At 36.8% G+C, this 7,831-nt stretch overlaps 1 pseudogene; it reads left to right on the plus strand.

Annotated features, from left to right (window-relative positions):
* Nucleotides 1-4,722: 4,722 nt before the first annotated feature.
* LOC111731475 lies at nucleotides 4,723-4,841 on the plus strand (annotated as a pseudogene).
* Nucleotides 4,842-7,831: the final 2,990 nt, after the last annotated feature.

A 7,831-nucleotide genomic window follows, 5' to 3' on the forward strand; every position in this document is an offset into this window, starting at 1 on the left:
ATTTTTTGAGGATACTGTCAGTTTCTGGGAACACTTAAGTGTACTAATTAACTAAATGAATAAATAACACAAACTAAAAATAATCCTCCAAAAAAGGACAAATTGATATAGGAAAGTTTAGGTAGAAATAATGGACAAGAACCCAACAAACCACATCAATTAATAGGTTGCATAATTTAATAAAAAAACTAACATTAGTTTAAATTCCTTGTCAAAAGCAAATAAAAATACAATAATAAAAACCAGATGGTTTTCAAAAGCATTAGGCAAAGAATATTAAGCAGAGGGTCAAGTCAATAAGAATATAACAGGGAGAAGGGATTTTTAAATGGTGTGATTTCTGCCAGACCTCCAAATATAACCCACTACAATGTTTGAGGAGATGAAGGTTTAAATAAATTCCAAACAGAATACTCACTTTTCTAGTCTACCAAATTAAGATAGCATTGAGGCCACCAAACTAGCTCTGCTATTAAATCAAACAAACAAAATATCTTTATACAACAAAGAGCAATGTGATTAAGATTCAATACCACCAAGAATAGTTTTCATTAGTATTACTTGGCATGTTGAACTCCTAAATGTTTGTACAGTTCACAGATGCCAACACAATCCATATTATGGTGCATGTAGATAAATCATCAAAGAACGTACAGAAGAGGCCACCTAAATACTGGTAAGAGGGCCAGAGATGCAAAACGGGATGGTCTCACACCCATATGGCAGTTGAAAATCTCAGCCATGGAGTTCCCTCCTGAGGAGCAAGGGGTCCCAGCCGACACCAGGCTCCCCAGCCCAGGCACTAGTGCCAGGAAGAAAAATTCCCACAATCTCTGTCTGTGAAAACTAGCAAAGATTGTGGCTAAGTGAGACAGAAGGCTGAAGGAGTGGCAGCCATTTCTCTTAAAGGGCTGGCCCACGGACTTCCTCACTGATGGACTCACTTGCTCTGAGCTCCAGCACTGGGGCAGCTGCTCTAAAAGCACCAGGGACATACAGAAAAAATCTGAATTGTCTGCTTTTGGGCAAAGGCTGATGGGCAGCTTTCTCCCAAGTAGAAGTGCTAGCAGAATCCATTGTTTCTTATTAAGCCCTCCACACTCCCAGCCTGCATACGCAGGTGGCCACCTTAGCTTAGTCACCATTGATCTGGCTAACACTGGTTACCCTGCCCTGGTGATTCCCTGAGACCTCGCCCCTCCCAACTTGTGGGCCTACACAAGACTTACACAGTGGCTTTTCCATAGAAATGCCTATCTTGGCTCATGCCACAGACTTTCCTAAAATCTCTCAAAGGTTCACAAAACTCAAACAAGTAGCATCTGGTCTTGGCATATCCCAAGCCTAGCACTAGTGGTAGCCAGCCTCAATTCCCAGCTTGATCTCACAAGTCACCTCCAAGAGCAGCATGGGTGGTAGCCATCTGTGGGTTGCCTGGTTACTTTTGCCAGATGATCCCCGGTAGGGAATAGGCTGTGGATGAACTTGACCTGTGGCAGGGCCCCTACCAGGAGGCCCCAAGGTTGGCACATCCAGTGGTTGGTTTCGACTCAAGCTGGAGCACCACCTAGGGGCTGCATCTGAGGATGACAAACCCAAAGGGCAGAATGGGCAGGCACTAGAGCCCTGCTAAAACAAATCCTGCTCCATAGGGTCAGCCCCTTCACAATAGCTCCTCCACTGTAGCCCCAGCCAGTCCTCACAACTAATCACCCCAAGGGCTAATCTGTAACATCGATGTGCAAACAGCAATCAAGTCTCAACTACAACAAGAAAGCACACACACCCATACAAAGGACACACCTGGAGACCAGGGAAGTCTGTACCACTCAGCCCCACAGGACATGTACTACATAAGGCCACCCTACTAAGATCAGGAGACTTGGCAGAAACAGACACAGAGAGGCAGCCAAAATGGGGAGACAAAGAAACATGTCCCAAATGAAAGAACAGAACAAAGCTCCAGAAAAAGAACTAAACAAAATAGAGACAGGCGATCTATCAGTTACAGAGTTCAAAACACTGGTTGTAAGGATTCTCCATGTACTTAGGAGAAGACTAGATAAACTCAGTGAGAACTTTAACAGAGAGATAGAAAACATAAAAACAAAGATGGAAAGCATAAAAGAGAACCAGTCAGAAATGAAGAATATAGTAACTGAAGTGAAGAACACCTTAGAAGGAATCAACAGTACATTAGATGAAGCAGAAGATTGAATAAGCAATTTAGAAGATAAGGTAGCAGAAAACACCCAATCAGAACAGCAGCAACGAAAAAAAAAATCCAAAAAAGTGAGGATAGTTTAAGGGGCCTCTGAAATAACATCAAGCATAACAACATTTGCATCATAGGGGTACCAGAATGGAGAAGTGAGAGAGCAAAAAATTGAAAACCTATTTGAAAAAATAATGATGGAAAACTTCCCTATGATGGTGAAGGAAATAGACATATAAGCCCAAGAAGCACAGAGAGTCCCAAACAAGATGAACCCACCAAGATACATCATAATTAAAATGCTAAAAGTTAATTACAAGGAGATAATCTTAAAAGCAGCAAAAAAAAAAAAAAAGCAGTTAGTTACCTACAAGGGAGCTCCCATAAGACTGTCAGCTGAGTTCTCAACAGAAACTTTGCATGGCAGAAGGAATTGGCATGAAATATTCAGTGGTGAAAATCAAGGAGCTACAACCAAGATTACACTACCCAGCAAATCTATCATTTAGAATCGAAGGAGAGATCATGAGCTTTCCAGACAAGAAAAAGCTAAAGGAGTTCATCACCACCAAACTAGTATTACAAGAAATATTAGAGGGATTTCTTTCAGAAGAAGAAGGGGGAAAAAAAGATTAAAAATATGAATAATAAAATGGCAATAACTACATATCTATCAACAATTACTTTAAATGTAAATGGATTTAACGTTCCAATCAAAGTACGTAGGATGGGTGAATGAATAAGAATACAAGACCCTTACATGCTGCCTACAAGAGACTCACTTCAGATCGAAAAACACACATAGACTGAAAGTAAAGAAATGAAAAAAGATGGTTCATGAAAATGGAAACAAGCAAACAAAGAAAAACTGGGGTAGCTTTATTTATGCCAGACAAAACAGATTTTAAAACAAAGCGACCTCTAAATTTTAAATGTAGCACTCTAATGTATTATTTAAAAGCTAGACAGTAAATAGGAAAGTGAATTTCAATTGAACAATGACATTTCCGCCCCCCCAAGATTTCCAAATTACTCAGTTACCATTAGAGAGGAGTAAGAATGCGAGGAGAATAAAATATAAGAGGCTAAGATAGTGCCAAAGTTGAAACCAAATGAGAGTTGGCAAGTCCTAAAGTACTTCTGCCTTTAGAATCTCAGAGAAAAGGAGAAAAGATGACTCTTTAATCTCAGCTAATAGGGATTTGGTGCAGAAGGATACAAGCTCCTTCCCTGGAGAGCTATCAGGTTGTAACATTCTCCAAATAGCGGGTGGGGGGATTAATTTGTTTCTTTGTCTATTACACGAGAAGTTTCAAAATACAAAAGTAAGCTGTTTTCAGCTTCCAATTTCCGGTTTCTTTTACATTTCCCAGTGACTAGAATGCTGGTCTCTCTCTAGCATTTTTGTTTCCAGCCAAGTTCATATTATCCAATCTTTCTGTTTCTTTATGTCACAGAATCTATTAATAATGATTTTGAGGAAAATATAAACTATATTGAGATTAAAGAGAGACATTACTAGATCAGTAACATATATAAGGTGCGCATCAAATAAAGAGCCACATCGATGGTGTACAAAAACTTAAGTTAAATAAATGAATTATTAAGAGAAGAAATAAAAAATACAATTTTTAATGTTGAAATTCATCATTAGCACACTTGAACCTATGTGTGGAAGTAAAAGAACAGAGGATTTCACCTACCAAAATACCTTGTCCTTATCCTATCTCTTAGAATAGCCTCTGAAGGCGGCACTAAATCCCTGAAGTCCCAAACAACACAGAGGTCAACCACCCGGCCCATGTCATTTCATGAGCACAGAGGGATTTCTCTAGAATTGATGCCTATCAACATTCTTATTTTCCTTCTAGTTGCTTTGCAGAATGCACCAATTTACACATTCTCCAACTGTAAAGGAGAGTGTCCTTCACCCCACAGCCTTTACACATCTTATGGTTTTATTGAGTAGGGAGCTGCTCTAAGTAATCTCAGTGACTGCTAACTTTTTGCTTGGGTTTTTCATTTTCTTAAAAATCATCGATGGTCTTTGGGAACGCTTCAGATGTAAAACAGGTTGAAAGAACTCTGGTGGTCAGAAGGAAAACAGCAGGTGCAGAAACACACCATCCCTAATTTCTGCCATTCTGATGGGTATTCCTCCTTCCTACAGTTTTAATTTACATTTCCCTGATTATTGTTAAGGTTTAGCACTTCACATGACATACTTGTTAGCCATTCAGGCTTTCCTTTTTGTGAGTTACCCCATGTCATCCTTTGCTTGTTTTCTTATTACATTTCTGGCCCTTCTCTTTCTGGTTTTCAGGCATTCTTTACATATTCCAGTTATTAATTAGTTCTTTGTGATTTTTACACATCGAAAATATCTTTTCCTATTTGATCATGAGTCCCTGATCATTGTCTTGGGTGTACTTTCTTGAACAAAAATCCTGAGGTCAAATAAACCATTTTTTCATAATACTGTTTCTGCTTTTAAAGTTTTAAGTTTTGTCTATGGTCATGCCACCTTAAACAAGCCCGATCCCATCTGATCTCTGAAGCTAAGCAGGGTCAGGTCTGGTTAGTACTTGGTTGAGTGACCGCCTAGGAAGACCAGGTGCTATAGGCATAAAAAATAAAATAAAAAATAAGGGATTGTAAGCTGACGAGGTCTTTGCAATCTATGAGGTCAACCAAAGGTCGCCTCGCCTAAAAAATAAAAATAAATAAATAGATAAAGTTTAAGTTTCAAGACCATAAAGAGGTTCCATATTTTCTTCCCTTTGCTTCAGTTTCATCTTTCACATTCAAGTCTTTAAACCATATATTCATGTTCTTTCCACTGTACTAGGCCTCAAAAATCCATCTTTCCGTTGAATCGGGCTCCCTTTCCTAGCAAGTTATCTTAAGACACCCTCTAGTATCTTGCTCACCCCTTTAATAGAGGACTTGCCACATATCTGTAATTATTTGTTAACATAAGTGCTAATTTCAACTGTATAACACTATCAAGTCCTTCAAGGGCAGGTTCAGTGTATCCCCAGCACCAAGGATGGCTCCTGGAACTTGGCAGATACTTAATAAACATTCGTTAAATCAAAGAGGTTTGCTGTTCTGTTTTCCCACTTCTAGAAATTTGAAAAGAGAGAGACTCTTCGGGGAAACTCAGAGTCAAATAAACTTGGATTTTCTTGACTGAGTCCTAATTAATACCTTGACTGGGTCCAAGTTAATAACTCTCTGGTCTCACAGAAGGACAGAAAAAGTATTTTAGAAATAAAAATGAGGGAGAAATGTGACTTTTAATGATCTAGAAAATAAAGTTCTTTAAAAGAGAAAGACTTAGAGCAGCTATATTAAAGCACAATGCAGCTTCAGGGAGCTCTGGGAAGCAACCCAGCCTGCTGGAAAGCAGGCTCTCAGAGGCTTGGTAGTTTTAGCTCAAGTTATTAGCTGTGCGATTGAGGCAACTTAACTTACTTTAACTGCCTGAACCCAGTTTCTATCAGTGAAACAGGGAGAATCATAGCATTGTTCTGAAGATTAAATTGGCTATTGATTTAGAACAATACCTAGCAAGTAGTAAATGATCAATAAAATTTACTATTATGATTCAGTGCTCTATATTTGTTAAAGGCCAATGTTATTATCAAAATCTTTAGTCTCATCCCAGGTACGGATTTCTGTCTTAATTTAGAAATAGCTGAGAAACGTTGGAATTAACTCATAAGTTATATGGGTTGTTTTTGCTAATACTGGCTCTTAAGAAGTCCAATTTTGTAAATATCCATGTTTCACTTCTCTTCTGCCTTTTCCTTCATACTAAGATTTTTTTTTGTAATTACCAAGAAATTTTAACAATAACTAACACAAAAATAATAAATACAGCCAAAATGTAAGGCAATATTTATTTCCCTACTTGGCCACACCAACAGGAGTGGAAGCTGTGGGCCACTAAGGAATGAGATACTAAAGCTCAGCTTGAAAAACAAAATAGAAAGACCATTAGTCTCCTACTAGTCAACCACACTCATTTGTTTTTGTATTTTAAGAATCTCCAAGGAACCTACCAGTAAGTTGTTTTCTCATATTTTAATGTGAATATTTTAGGAGACACAAGTGCCTGAAGACCATTATAATATCATTTTGCAAATCATAATATTCTTAGTTCCCATTCTAGGTTCCTTATTCATTAATCAAAACTTTTTAGATTGTGACAGTTTGCAAGAGAATTTAAATACCCTGGTTAACTAAAGAAACACACACACACACACACAAAATAAAAATAAAAATTTACCTCAATAGAGATCGGAATCTATATAAAGGAGAATACAATTTAAGAGACAAGAGAGTTATTTTTTAAGTTGGAATGCTTAAACAATTTACCTTCCCAAAAGCTTTTTTACTTTCTGCCTGTACTAGATGAGAACATAAAGGCACTCAAAGGAATTTATCCATTTCTACGAAGGTTTCAGCAGATGACTTCCAACAAAGAACACTAAAATCTACAAAATGGGTCAAGTATTAAAAGGAGCTTTCACTGTAGTCTCAGCTTCTGTATTCCAAGGCATCCTCTGGGAAGTACAAAAATAATAACTTTTATTTTAATCCAGGTAGCATACTGTAATATTTCTGATGTCATCCATGTCCTGCACAAATCATATTTCTTTTCTTATCTTGTTTTTGTATCTGAAAAAGTCCTGAAACACCCTTTCATAAGTCTGCCCATTTTCTGAGTTAAGCACACTCATTATGGATAGTATGAGTTAAGAAAATTTTTCCTAATCATCTAAGTTTTTTGTCAATATCAAATAATTTAATCCCGAATTCAAAGTGGCAATCATACACATATGCAAGTCAAGTGAATAAAAGTGAAATGAGAAGGGAATTTAAAAGATAAGGATTTTTGCTAGGTTCCTAAACGGTTTTTACCCATGGCAAAAGGTAAAGAATATAAATTTATTAGTCTCCAGCGAGAAAATTCACTTTTTTCCATAAAAGAGCATGAAATCATCAAATTCAGAAGAAAAAATAAGTGTGATTACCAAAATAAGAGAGATTTAGTTCATTTGAAATTTCAAATATCTGTGCTGTTGTTATAGATCAACAAGGAGTTTTACTTAAAGAACAGGAATACTGAAATCACACAAGAGAAAATTTCAAGAATAACATTAATTTTTAAGTATACAAAAATATTTAATGTAGTGCTTATTAAATAAGCAAGACTAGAAATCTTGTAGGAGTAAGAAGGAAACAAATATGTTTTCCTTTAGCTAAGTGGCAAGACTTCAGAATGATTAACAAGTAAGCTACACATTGGAACTAACCTAAGAAAATATTACAAAAGAAAATAAATTTTAGCAAGTTATGTGCAACTGCATTAAATGTTTTAATCATAATCTAGGAAAAATCCCAAATATCTCATCAAGCTAGTCTATTTATGTAATAAAGTATTATGTTTTAATAATGGATGACAATTGTTTTTCTGTAAATTAAGCTTTGCTGAATCAGTCAGTCATTTGTTTGGCTTTTTTTCTTAATTATTGAGTCCTTTAATCTAAAAAGAGAGTCTAGAACTTACTTCTATGGTGTTGTGTTTTCTATTGTGCTATGCAGAAC

The sequence above is a fragment of the Pteropus vampyrus genome, unplaced genomic scaffold, assembly GCF_000151845.1.
Source record: "Pteropus vampyrus isolate Shadow unplaced genomic scaffold, Pvam_2.0 Scaffold378, whole genome shotgun sequence".
Lineage (NCBI taxonomy): Eukaryota > Metazoa > Chordata > Mammalia > Chiroptera > Pteropodidae > Pteropus > Pteropus vampyrus.